Source organism: Schistocerca serialis, unplaced genomic scaffold (genome assembly GCF_023864345.2).
Source record: "Schistocerca serialis cubense isolate TAMUIC-IGC-003099 unplaced genomic scaffold, iqSchSeri2.2 HiC_scaffold_255, whole genome shotgun sequence".
Lineage (NCBI taxonomy): Eukaryota > Metazoa > Arthropoda > Insecta > Orthoptera > Acrididae > Schistocerca > Schistocerca serialis.
This window is the reverse complement of record NW_026047822.1, coordinates 37,501-50,000: the sequence shown is the minus strand read 5'-3', so window position 1 is coordinate 50,000 and position 12,500 is coordinate 37,501. Positions and strand designations below refer to the sequence as shown.

At 56.8% G+C, this 12,500-nt stretch overlaps 2 non-coding genes and 1 pseudogene across 2 annotated transcripts; all 3 read left to right on the top strand.

The window, feature by feature from the left end:
- Nucleotides 1-4,941: 4,941 nt before the first annotated feature.
- On the top strand, nt 4,942-6,850 carry LOC126444360 (small subunit ribosomal RNA). Its single transcript, XR_007582533.1, has one exon. It is a non-coding gene; the product is annotated as a small subunit ribosomal RNA (ribosomal RNA).
- A 351-nt stretch (nt 6,851-7,201) lies between these two features.
- LOC126444377 (5.8S ribosomal RNA) lies at nt 7,202-7,356 on the top strand. Its single transcript, XR_007582542.1, has one exon. It is a non-coding gene; the product is annotated as a 5.8S ribosomal RNA (ribosomal RNA).
- A 188-nt stretch (nt 7,357-7,544) lies between these two features.
- Nucleotides 7,545-12,500, top strand: part of LOC126444375 (large subunit ribosomal RNA) — a 7,439-nt pseudogene continuing 2,483 nt past the window's right edge.

The window sequence follows — 12,500 nt, the reverse complement described above, 5'->3', positions numbered from 1 at the left end:
CAGGGATCCGACGGAACTACGCCAACCATGCTGGCAAAACAGTATCGCCATCTATGCAAATACGGCGAAACCACATGCGATAGCTCCATCTATGCGAATCTGACAACACTACGTCCGCCATGTCGAGCGCACCACAAAACATACCGCCATCTGTAGGTCTCCCTCAGCATGAGCTCCTGCAACGACGATACCGCCATCTATGGGACGCCAAGCCGACTAAGACATCGATGGGCCCACAGTGCCCATCTTTCGACGCCACCCACAAAGCATGCAGCCTCTGTCGACCACAGCACCCAAACGCCAGTGCCTCTGCCGCACAACGTCGTGGACCGGCAATCACACCACCCGCACCCGCTCGTGCCCCACCCCAACCGCCAAACTCGCAACGCCAGCGGATGAACGGCGGAAGTTTCCCGCACTCGTAATGTGCAATCCACACCTATAACTTGCGTTTCATGAAGAGTTATGTCCAATATGCGACATTCCCGCTGTCCCTATACATGAGCTGCGAGCTGTACCACGTACAAGCTACAGACGCGATCGCATTGCTCACTGTACTGATTCCCATGCCGAGCGATCAGCTAGGACGCGCCCCATCCATGTCGGTACCCGTGGGCGTCGCACTCGCAGTCACAAAAAACGCTGGGCAAATATATTTCTCGGAAGAGTAACGACAGTCCGAGCCTCCTGCGTGGGAAGAGTCTTTCTAGGCCCTGACCCACGGGAAGGGTGTAGCTTCCCCCATCCCGGACATTTGACGTCGTCACACTACCGGTATTGACTAATAGACTGATTGCTGATAATCATTAGCCATACACTGGGGGAAACGGCCGACAGGGCCGGCAACATAGTGGAGCCGCAGTGTCACTAATGTACAGAGATAGAACAGTTTCGACTGGAACCAGAGTAACCGTAGACACGGCACTGATTAGTAATAGATGCAGAGCCATCAGAATACAGATAATATATACAACCGTCCCTATACATGCTGAAAGACTCTGCACATAATGAGAACCACACGTCAGCCAGACACTCTTATCACACACTACTCTCTTATCACACACTACTCTCTGCCTGTAACAGGCACACACACACACAATATCTAACCACCAGCATGGAAGAACATCCAGTGCATCCTCTCCGCCACATTACACAATCCACACTATCATAACCAGACCGGGAGGTCCACCCAGAAAACAGAATATCCCACCCTTCCGACATCCGCCATTGCTCAGCTAAGCCACGAACACCCACACATGTCCTACACAGGGGTGCACCCAACATCACAATACTGCCTCCTGTCACAGTACACAAACAATGGCAGGAATGAAAGACACAGATCTGCCACAACCTTGGAATCGGAACGCCGCCTGTCATGAGCCACAAGTGCATCCTGACGTGACAAATCGGATGATCCCGCAGGCATGCACTTACGATAATCACTATCAACGAACCTGCCGCCCCCCCCCCCCAAATACACCTTTCCCTACAACAATGTGTACCTTAACCTAAGCTATATTGTACCTTAACTTAAGCTATATCGTACCTTAACCTAACCGACATTGCGCCTTAACCTAACCTACGTTGTACCTTAACCTAACCTACGTTGTACCTTAACCTAACCTACGTTGTACCTTAACCTAACCTACGTTGTACCTTAACCTAACCTACGTTGTACCTTAACCTAACCTACGTTGTACCTTAACCTAACCTACGTTGTACCTTAACCTAACCTACGTTGTACCTTAACCTAACCTACGTTGTACCTTAACCTAACCTACGTTGTACCTTAACCTAACCTACGTTGTACCTTAACCTAACCTACGTTGTACCTTAACCTAACCTACGTTGTACCTTAACCTAACCTACGTTGTACCTTAACCTAACCTACGTTGTACCTTAACCTAACCTACGTTGTGCCTTAACCTAACCCACGTTGTGCCTTAACCTAACCCATGTTGTGCCTTAACCTAACCCATGTTGTGCCTTAACCTAACCCATGTTGTGCCTTAACCTAACCCATGTTGTGCCTTAACCTAACCCATGTTGTGCCTTAACCTAACCCATGTTGTGCCTTAACCTAACCCATGTTGTGCCTTAACCTAACCCATGTTGTGCCTTAACCTAACCCATGTTGTGCCTTAACCTAACCCATGTTGTGCCTTAACCTAACCCATGTTGTGCCTTAACCTAACCCATGTTGTGCCTTAACCTAACCCATGTTGTGCCTTAACCTAACCCATGTTGTGCCTTAACGTAACCCATATTGTGCCTTAACCTAACCCATATTGTACCTTAACCTAACCCATATTGTACCTTAACCTAACCCATATTGTACCTTAACCTAACCCATATTGTACCTTAACCTAACCCATGTTGTACCTTAACGTAACCCATGTTGTGCCTTAACGTAACCCAATTTGTGCCTTAACGTAACCCATGTTGTGCCTTAACGTAACCCAATTTGTGCCTTAACGTAACCCAATTTGTGCCTTAACGTAACCCAATTTGTGCCTTAACGTAACCCAATTTGTGCCTTAACGTAACCCAATTTGTGCCTTAACGTAACCCAATTTGTGCCTTAACGTAACCCAATTTGTGCCTTAACGTAACCCAATTTGTGCCTTAACGTAACCCAATTTGTGCCTTAACGTAACCCAATTTGTGCCTTAACGTAACCCATGTTGTGCCTTAACGTAACCCATGTTGTGCCTTAACGTAACCCATGTTGTGCCTTAACGTAACCCATGTTGTGCCTTAACGTAACCCATGTTGTGCCTTAACGTAACCTAATTTGTGCCTTAACGTAACCTAATTTGTGCCTTAACGTAACCTAATTTGTGCCTTAACGTAACCTAATTTGTGCCTTAACGTAACCTAATTTGTGCCTTAACGTAACCTAATTTGTGCCTTAACGTAACCCATGTTGTGCCTTAACGTAACCCATGTTGTGCCTTAACGTAACCCATGTTGTGCCTTAACGTAACCCATGTTGTGCCTTAACATAACCTAATTTGCGCTTTAACGTAACCCATGTTGTGCCTTAACCTAACCTATATTGCGCCTCAACCTAACCTATATTGCGCCTCAACATAACCTATATTGCGCCTTAACCTGACGCACGTTGTCGCTGAACCTGCTCTGTAATTGTTATGCAACTCGTTAAATTAGTGTAGTGTTGCCTAACCGCAACCCTCGCAATATAGTTCGCTATTCGCACTGCCCGGTCCCCTGTGTATCGCGTCATGTTAAACACCTTGCAGGTGTTGCTGACTTTCCACATGCTCCTGCTATACACTCTAATGTGGATAGCAGCAGGACGTACATGCCCCCCCCCCCTTCCCCCCTGCCTTCGCAAGCTGGTCGTTGAGAAGTTTGCATGTTCAATGCCCTTCGCATGCCGACGTACTCAGCCTACGTTGTGGTACGGCCTGTCACCTGTCCGCCGATGTACGCAAAACCCACAAACTGTACTGCACATTGGTCCGTATGTACTGAATGATACATCGTGGCACATGTGTGACCGTACGACGACTGCGCCTAGCAACGGCAGACCATACAGTCCAAATATTGTGCACGCAGCTACGTGTCGTCTCCCTATAAGAGCTGGATTGCAGTGTGGTACGCCATTCAGACGTGTGGGAGGAACGGACGCCCTGGATGGCGATCAGCATGAGCAGTCTGTTGATGTGGTGGAGCGTGTATTCGGACGTAGTCGTCTCTTCTCACACACCGTGATAGCATGTTGCACCGCGTTCCACATCTGCGACATCCTGCAGAGGCCGGCTGACAGTCGTTCGCGCAATGGACACCGCATACGTACGGGGGCTACCTTCCACGTGTTCTCGAGGCGTGCACATGTTGTTGCGTCTATGTGGGCAGACGTAGTGTGTTGTGACACCTGACACAGGCATGCAATACTCGTTGCAAATGGCGATGGACGTCTACGTTTGCTGGTGACGTTACGCAAATGAACAACAGGTAACCCGTTGTGGTGCGGTTGTTCTCGCTAGAGGTGAATCAGTGTTGGCGACGATCGGTCGAGCTATTAACCGGTTGTTTCAGGGATACCCACCATGCCCACGATCGTGAAAGGGGACCCACCATGCCCACGAACGTGAAAGGGGATCTGGGTGTGAGGCGATACGCGGCGGTGGCTGGGTGGGACCGTCCCCGGCCGGTGAGGGGGGGCCGCCCGGCGTGCTGGCAGCGCGGTGCGTGGGCGCACGCGCTACAGCCGGCTGGTGGGGGCGGCCAGTGGCAGGCGCGCCGGCCGACGGACGCGGCAGGCGGCGCAGCTGCGCGCCGGCGCCCCCTGCTCGCGGCGCCTTGCGGCCAAAGTAGGTCCTCGCGGGCCCGGTGCGAAGCGCGGTGGCCATCTGCAGTGTGCTGGTCCGATTGAGGACTGTGTGCGCTGAGGATGCGCCGCCGCTCGGCGCTCGGCGCCGCGACGCCGTCTGCTGCTCGGTCGCCCCAGCGGTTCTCGCAGGTGGTTTGTATCGCAGCTGTGCGGACGTGTTGGCGCGTGCGCTGTGCTGGGAGAGTTCGCTTCGGCACCCAAGTGGGGCTTTTGTCCTTCTGTGGCGCTGGCGTTGGAGCTGCCGGTCACCGTAGGTGGCGCGTGTTGTCTCCCGCCGGCAATGCCACGACAGCACGCTCCCGGGCCTCTGTCGGCAGCGGCAAGCTCAGTTGGGAGCACGGGTGGTCGCACCTAAAGCGTCTACTCGCCTAACTCCGGGCGATTGCGCCTCTCTCGAACCCGACCAAGTACTTAGGACGGCGCTGCGCGCCGCCGGGACCTGAGAGGGTTTCGAGGTGTGTTGTGCAGGGGAGCTCAGCCTCCTCCTGTTTGCAGAATAATTGAGCGGACGCTTGCGTGTTCGCGCGGGCCCCTGGGACACACTCCCGGGCGGCTGGCTGCTCAGCTCTAGTTGACGCAGCTCCCTGGTTGATCCTGCCAGTAGTCATATGCTTGTCTCAAAGATTAAGCCATGCATGTCTCAGTACAAGCCGCATTAAGGTGAAACCGCGAATGGCTCATTAAATCAGTTATGGTTCCTTAGATCGTACCCACGTTACTTGGATAACTGTGGTAATTCTAGAGCTAATACATGCAAACAGAGTCCCGACCAGAGATGGAAGGGACGCTTTTATTAGATCAAAACCAATCGGTCGGCTCGTCCGGTCCGTTTGCCTTGGTGACTCTGAATAACTTTGGGCTGATCGCACGGTCCTCGTACCGGCGACGCATCTTTCAAATGTCTGCCTTATCAACTGTCGATGGTAGGTTCTGCGCCTACCATGGTTGTAACGGGTAACGGGGAATCAGGGTTCGATTCCGGAGAGGGAGCCTGAGAAACGGCTACCACATCCAAGGAAGGCAGCAGGCGCGCAAATTACCCACTCCCGGCACGGGGAGGTAGTGACGAAAAATAACGATACGGGACTCATCCGAGGCCCCGTAATCGGAATGAGTACACTTTAAATCCTTTAACGAGTATCTATTGGAGGGCAAGTCTGGTGCCAGCAGCCGCGGTAATTCCAGCTCCAATAGCGTATATTAAAGTTGTTGCGGTTAAAAAGCTCGTAGTTGGATTTGTGTCCCACGCTGTTGGTTCACCGCCCGTCGGTGTTTAACTGGCATGTATCGTGGGACGTCCTGCCGGTGGGGCGAGCCGAAGGCGTGCGACCGCCTCGTGCGTGCTCGTGCGTCCCGAGGCGGACCCCGTTGAAATCCTACCAGGGTGCTCTTTATTGAGTGTCTCGGTGGGCCGGCACGTTTACTTTGAACAAATTAGAGTGCTTAAATCAGGCAAGCCCGCCTGAATACTGTGTGCATGGAATAATGGAATAGGACCTCGGTTCTATTTTGTTGGTTTTCGGAACCCGAGGTAATGATTAATAGGGACAGGCGGGGGCATTCGTATTGCGACGTTAGAGGTGAAATTCTTGGATCGTCGCAAGACGAACAGAAGCGAAAGCATTTGCCAAGTATGTTTTCATTAATCAAGAACGAAAGTTAGAGGTTCGAAGGCGATCAGATACCGCCCTAGTTCTAACCATAAACGATGCCAGCCAGCGATCCGCCGCAGTTCCTCCGATGACTCGGCGGGCAGCCTCCGGGAAACCAAAGCTTTTGGGTTCCGGGGGAAGTATGGTTGCAAAGCTGAAACTTAAAGGAATTGACGGAAGGGCACCACCAGGAGTGGAGCCTGCGGCTTAATTTGACTCAACACGGGAAACCTCACCAGGCCCGGACACCGGAAGGATTGACAGATTGATAGCTCTTTCTTGATTCGGTGGGTGGTGGTGCATGGCCGTTCTTAGTTGGTGGAGCGATTTGTCTGGTTAATTCCGATAACGAACGAGACTCTAGCCTGCTAACTAGTCGCGTGACATCCTTCGTGCTGTCAGCGATTACTTTTCTTCTTAGAGGGACAGGCGGCTTCTAGCCGCACGAGATTGAGCAATAACAGGTCTGTGATGCCCTTAGATGTTCTGGGCCGCACGCGCGCTACACTGAAGGAATCAGCGTGTCTTCCTAGGCCGAAAGGTCGGGGTAACCCGCTGAACCTCCTTCGTGCTAGGGATTGGGGCTTGCAATTGTTCCCCATGAACGAGGAATTCCCAGTAAGCGCGAGTCATAAGCTCGCGTTGATTACGTCCCTGCCCTTTGTACACACCGCCCGTCGCTACTACCGATTGAATGATTTAGTGAGGTCTTCGGACTGGTACGCGGCATTGACTCTGTCGTTGCCGATGCTACCGGAAAGATGACCAAACTTGATCATTTAGAGGAAGTAAAAGTCGTAACAAGGTTTCCGTAGGTGAACCTGCGGAAGGATCATTACCGACTAGACTGCATGTCTTTCGATGTGCGTGTCGTGTCGCGCAACACGCTACCTGTACGGCTCGCAGTAGCTGTGCGCCGCGTGCGGAACCACGCGTTCGTCTCAAAACTAACGGCAATGTTGTGTGGTACGAGCGCTGAAGCGCTGGAGCGGCTGGCCTGCGGCACCTGGCGCCTGGCGCCGGTTTTGAATGACTTTCGCCCGAGTGCCTGTCCGCTCCAGTGTGGAGCCGTACGACGCCCATCGGCCGTGAGGCCGTTGGACACTGAACGCTGGAACAGGGGCCGCCACACGCCTCAGTCCCGCCTATGCAACTGTCTTGAAAGAGATAGTGGAAACTACGAAAAGATCACCCAGGACGGTGGATCACTCGGCTCGTGGGTCGATGAAGAACGCAGCAAATTGCGCGTCGACATGTGAACTGCAGGACACATGAACATCGACGTTTCGAACGCACATTGCGGTCCATGGATTCCGTTCCCGGGCCACGTCTGGCTGAGGGTCGGCTACGTATACTGAAGCGCGCGGCGTTTGCCCCGCTTCGCAGACCTGGGAGTGTCGTGGCCGCCTGTGGGGCCGGCCGCGTCTCCTTAAACGTGCGATGCGCGCCCGTCGCCTGGCGGTTCGCATACCGGTACTTACTCGGTAGCGTGCACAGCCGGCTGGCGGTGTGGCGTGCGACACCTCGTACAACGACCTCAGAGCAGGCGAGACTACCCGCTGAATTTAAGCATATTACTAAGCGGAGGAAAAGAAACTAACAAGGATTCCCCCAGTAGCGGCGAGCGAACAGGGAAGAGTCCAGCACCGAACCCCGCAGGCTGCCGCCTGTCGTGGCATGTGGTGTTTGGGAGGGTCCACTACCCCGACGCCTCGCGCCGAGCCCAAGTCCAACTTGAATGAGGCCACGGCCCGTAGAGGGTGCCAGGCCCGTAGCGGCCGGTGCGAGCGTCGGCGGGACCTCTCCTTCGAGTCGGGTTGCTTGAGAGTGCAGCTCCAAGTGGGTGGTAAACTCCATCTGAGACTAAATATGACCACGAGACCGATAGCGAACAAGTACCGTGAGGGAAAGTTGAAAAGAACTTTGAAGAGAGAGTTCAAAAGTACGTGAAACCGTTCTGGGGTAAACGTGAGAAGTCCGAAAGGTCGAACGGGTGAGATTCACGCCCATCCGGCCACTGGCCTCCGCCCTCGGCAGATGGGGCCGGCCGCCCGCGCGGAGCAATCCGCGGCGGGGTCGTGTCCGGTTGCCTTTCCACTCGCCGCGGGGTGGGGCCGTTCCGGTGTGCGGTGGGCCGCACTTCTCCCCTAGTAGGACGTCGCGACCCGCTGGGTGCCGGCCTACGGCCCGGGTGCGCAGCCTGTCCTTCCGCGGGCCTCGGTTCGCGTCTGTTGGGCAGAGCCCCGGTGTCCTGGCTGGCTGCCCGGCGGTATATCTGGAGGAGTCGATTCGCCCCTTTGGGCGCTCGGGCTCCCGGCAAGCGCGCGCGGTTCTTCCCGGATGACGGACCTACCTGGCCCGGCCCCGGACCCGCGCCGCTGTTGGCTCGGGATGCTCTCGGGCGGAATAATCGCTCCCGTCAGCGGCGCTTCAGCTTTGGACAATTTCACGACCCGTCTTGAAACACGGACCAAGGAGTCTAACATGTGCGCGAGTCATTGGGCTGTACGAAACCTAAAGGCGTAATGAAAGTGAAGGTCTCGCCTTGCGCGGGCCGAGGGAGGATGGGGCTTCCCCGCCCTTCACGGGGCGGCGGCCTCCGCACTCCCGGGGCGTCTCGTCCTCATTGCGAGGTGAGGCGCACCTAGAGCGTACACGTTGGGACCCGAAAGATGGTGAACTATGCCTGGCCAGGACGAAGTCAGGGGAAACCCTGATGGAGGTCCGTAGCGATTCTGACGTGCAAATCGATCGTCGGAGCTGGGTATAGGGGCGAAAGACTAATCGAACCATCTAGTAGCTGGTTCCCTCCGAAGTTTCCCTCAGGATAGCTGGTGCTCGTACGAGTCTCATCCGGTAAAGCGAATGATTAGAGGCCTTGGGGCCGAAACGACCTCAACCTATTCTCAAACTTTAAATGGGTGAGATCTCCGGCTTGCTTGATATGCTGAAGCCGCGAGCAAACGACTCGGATCGGAGTGCCAAGTGGGCCACTTTTGGTAAGCAGAACTGGCGCTGTGGGATGAACCAAACGCCGAGTTAAGGCGCCCGAATCGACGCTCATGGGAAACCATGAAAGGCGTTGGTTGCTTAAGACAGCAGGACGGTGGCCATGGAAGTCGGAATCCGCTAAGGAGTGTGTAACAACTCACCTGCCGAAGCAACTAGCCCTGAAAATGGATGGCGCTGAAGCGTCGTGCCTATACTCGGCCGTCAGTCTGGCAGTCATGGCCGGTCCTTGCGGCCGGCCGCGAAGCCCTGACGAGTAGGAGGGTCGCGGCGGTGGGCGCAGAAGGGTCTGGGCGTGAGCCTGCCTGGAGCCGCCGTCGGTGCAGATCTTGGTGGTAGTAGCAAATACTCCAGCGAGGCCCTGGAGGGCTGACGCGGAGAAGGGTTTCGTGTGAACAGCCGTTGCACACGAGTCAGTCGATCCTAAGCCCTAGGAGAAATCCGATGTTGATGGGGGCCGTCATAGCATGATGCACTTTGTGCTGGCCCCCGTTGGGCGAAAGGGAATCCGGTTCCTATTCCGGAACCCGGCAGCGGAACCGATACAAGTCGGGCCCCTCTTTTAGAGATGCTCGTCGGGGTAACCCAAAAGGACCCGGAGACGCCGTCGGGAGATCGGGGAAGAGTTTTCTTTTCTGCATGAGCGTTCGAGTTCCCTGGAATCCTCTAGCAGGGAGATAGGGTTTGGAACGCGAAGAGCACCGCAGTTGCGGCGGTGTCCCGATCTTCCCCTCGGACCTTGAAAATCCGGGAGAGGGCCACGTGGAGGTGTCGCGCCGGTTCGTACCCATATCCGCAGCAGGTCTCCAAGGTGAAGAGCCTCTAGTCGATAGAATAATGTAGGTAAGGGAAGTCGGCAAATTGGATCCGTAACTTCGGGATAAGGATTGGCTCTGAGGATCGGGGCGTGTCGGGCTTGGTCGGGAAGTGGGTCAGCGCTAACGTGCCGGGCCTGGGCGAGGTGAGTGCCGTAGGGGTGCCGGTAAGTGCGGGCGTTTAGCGCGGGCGTGGTCTGCTCTCGCCGTTGGTCGGCCTCGTGCTGGCCGGCGGTGCAGGATGCGCGCGCCTGCGCGGCGTTCGCGCCCCGGTGCTTCAACCTGCGTGCAGGATCCGAGCTCGGTCCCGTGCCTTGGCCTCCCACGGATCTTCCTTGCTGCGAGGCCGCGTCCGCCTTAGCGTGCTCCTCCGGGGGCGCGCGGGTGCGCGGATTCTCTTCGGCCGCCATTCAACGATCAACTCAGAACTGGCACGGACTGGGGGAATCCGACTGTCTAATTAAAACAAAGCATTGCGATGGCCCTAGCGGGTGTTGACGCAATGTGATTTCTGCCCAGTGCTCTGAATGTCAACGTGAAGAAATTCAAGCAAGCGCGGGTAAACGGCGGGAGTAACTATGACTCTCTTGACGGAGGAAGAAGTCCTGTCGCTCGCCAAGGCTGAGGCCGAACTGTTCCTTGAGAGGGACGCCCGGTTCTTCTTCGTTAATCAAGAGCTTATTAGGATGTTCCCCGACCGAACGCTTGAGGCAATCAAGTGCCGACGGCGGCAAGCTGCCCACAAGCAGCTTGTCCGCCAATTCATGGAGGCGCTTGAGATTGGTCGGGGGGAAGAGCCGGCGTCCCGCCGGGGAGCAGCGAGCTCGCTGCCTGACGCGGGCGAGGCCGCTGCGCCGCCCGTCGACGCAGCCGAGGACTTCGCGGCCGACACCACCGGGCCGCCGCCGGAGGGGCCGACTGACGCCGCCATCTGGGAGCATCTGGCGGGGCTACCTGCTTCCGCCCAGCGTTTCTCTGCTCTGGATCGAGTCATTGGTCTGGGGCGGGGCACGCCGCCCGATGTCATCCTGGGCATGCTCCCGGATGCCCTTGCGTCGGTCGGGTCCAGGGGGGAGAGGTCGATCACCAGGGCACAGCGGCCGCGCCTATCATCCAAGCGGCCGCCTGCTGCCCCGCCGCTGCAGAAGCGCAAGCGGCGCCGCTGGGAGTTCGCGCGGACACAGGGCGCCTTCCGCAGGTCGCGTGCACGTTGCGTGCGCGGCTTGCTGGACGGCACCCTGCTGCAGCCGCCACCCGACATCCCCGGTCTGCTGGACTTCTGGGCGGACCTCTTCACGAAGAAGCCGATCTCCACCGCTGGCTTCATCCGTGACCGCCTTCTCCCGCACTCGGAGCCTGTCGCTCCTGAGTGCCTATGGGGGCCGGTCACACGTGAGGAGGTCGCTGCTGCCTTGCCGCCCAGGGGATCGGCGGCCGGGCCGGACGGCCTGACTCCAGCGGAGCTGCGGCGCCTGCCGCATGAAGTCCTGGTGAAACTCTTGAACCTCTTCCTCCTGGCCCGCGCCCTCCCCGAGCGTCTGCTTCGCGCCCGGACGTCACTTCTCCCCAAAACGGCTGCACCAACATCCCCCGCTGACTTTCGCCCCATTACGGTCTGCTCGGTGTTGGCGCGGACCTTTCACAAGGTTCTCGCGTCACGCCTGATGCGTGCATGTGCTGTGGACGAACGTCAGCGGGCATTCATCCCCCGGGATGGGATGTTGGAAAACACCTTCATCTTGGACACTGCTCTCACCGACGCAGTCCGCTCCTGTCGCTCTGTTTTTGTGGCATCGATCGACGTCTCTAAAGCGTTCGATTCGGTGGACCATGCTGCCCTCCGCCCCGTGCTGAGGGCTCATGGCCTGCCGGATTGCTTTATTGAGTACGTCGAAAGGTGTTACGAGGGTAGCACGACAGTGATAGCGGGCGGCGCCGACGTGGGCGTGCCCCTGCAGCCGGCAAGGGGTGTGCGTCAGGGTGACCCCCTCTCCCCCCTCCTTTTCAATTTTGCGGTGGACTATGTTTTGAGTCAACTTCCCTCCCACATCGGAGCTCGGATCCTCGGCCGCAGAGTCAACGCTGCGGCCTTCGCAGATGACGTCCTGCTTTTTGCATCGACCGCGAGGGGATTGCAGTCCCTCATCGACGCAGCCGTCGCAGCCCTCGGCCATCTGGGGCTGCAGATCAACGCCCGGAAGTGTTTCACCCTCGCTTTAGTCGCGTCTGGGCGTGACAAGAAGGTGAAGGTCGACGCCGACGTTACCTTCAAAGCGGGCAACGCCACCATGCCCGCCCTACGTGTGGGTGAAACCTTCCGGTATCTGGGACTGCAATTCTCCACCGCGGGTCGCTGCGTGTTCAACCCACGACGCCACCTGGTGGAGCAGCTGGACGTCATCTCCCGAGCTCCGCTTAAGCCGCAACAGCGCCTCTACGCCCTCACCAACGTACTTCTCCCAGGCCTGTACCACGGGCTGGCCCTCAGCCGCACCCGAGTGGGTGCGTTGAAAGCGGCAGACGTGACCATCCGGGCCGCCGTCAGGAGATGGTTCCGCCTTCCGGCGGACACTCCCCTGGGCTACTTCCATGCTCCTGTAGCCCAGGGAGGCCTCGGCATCCCATCATGCCGATGGATGGGGCCAACACTCCGCCGATCCCGTC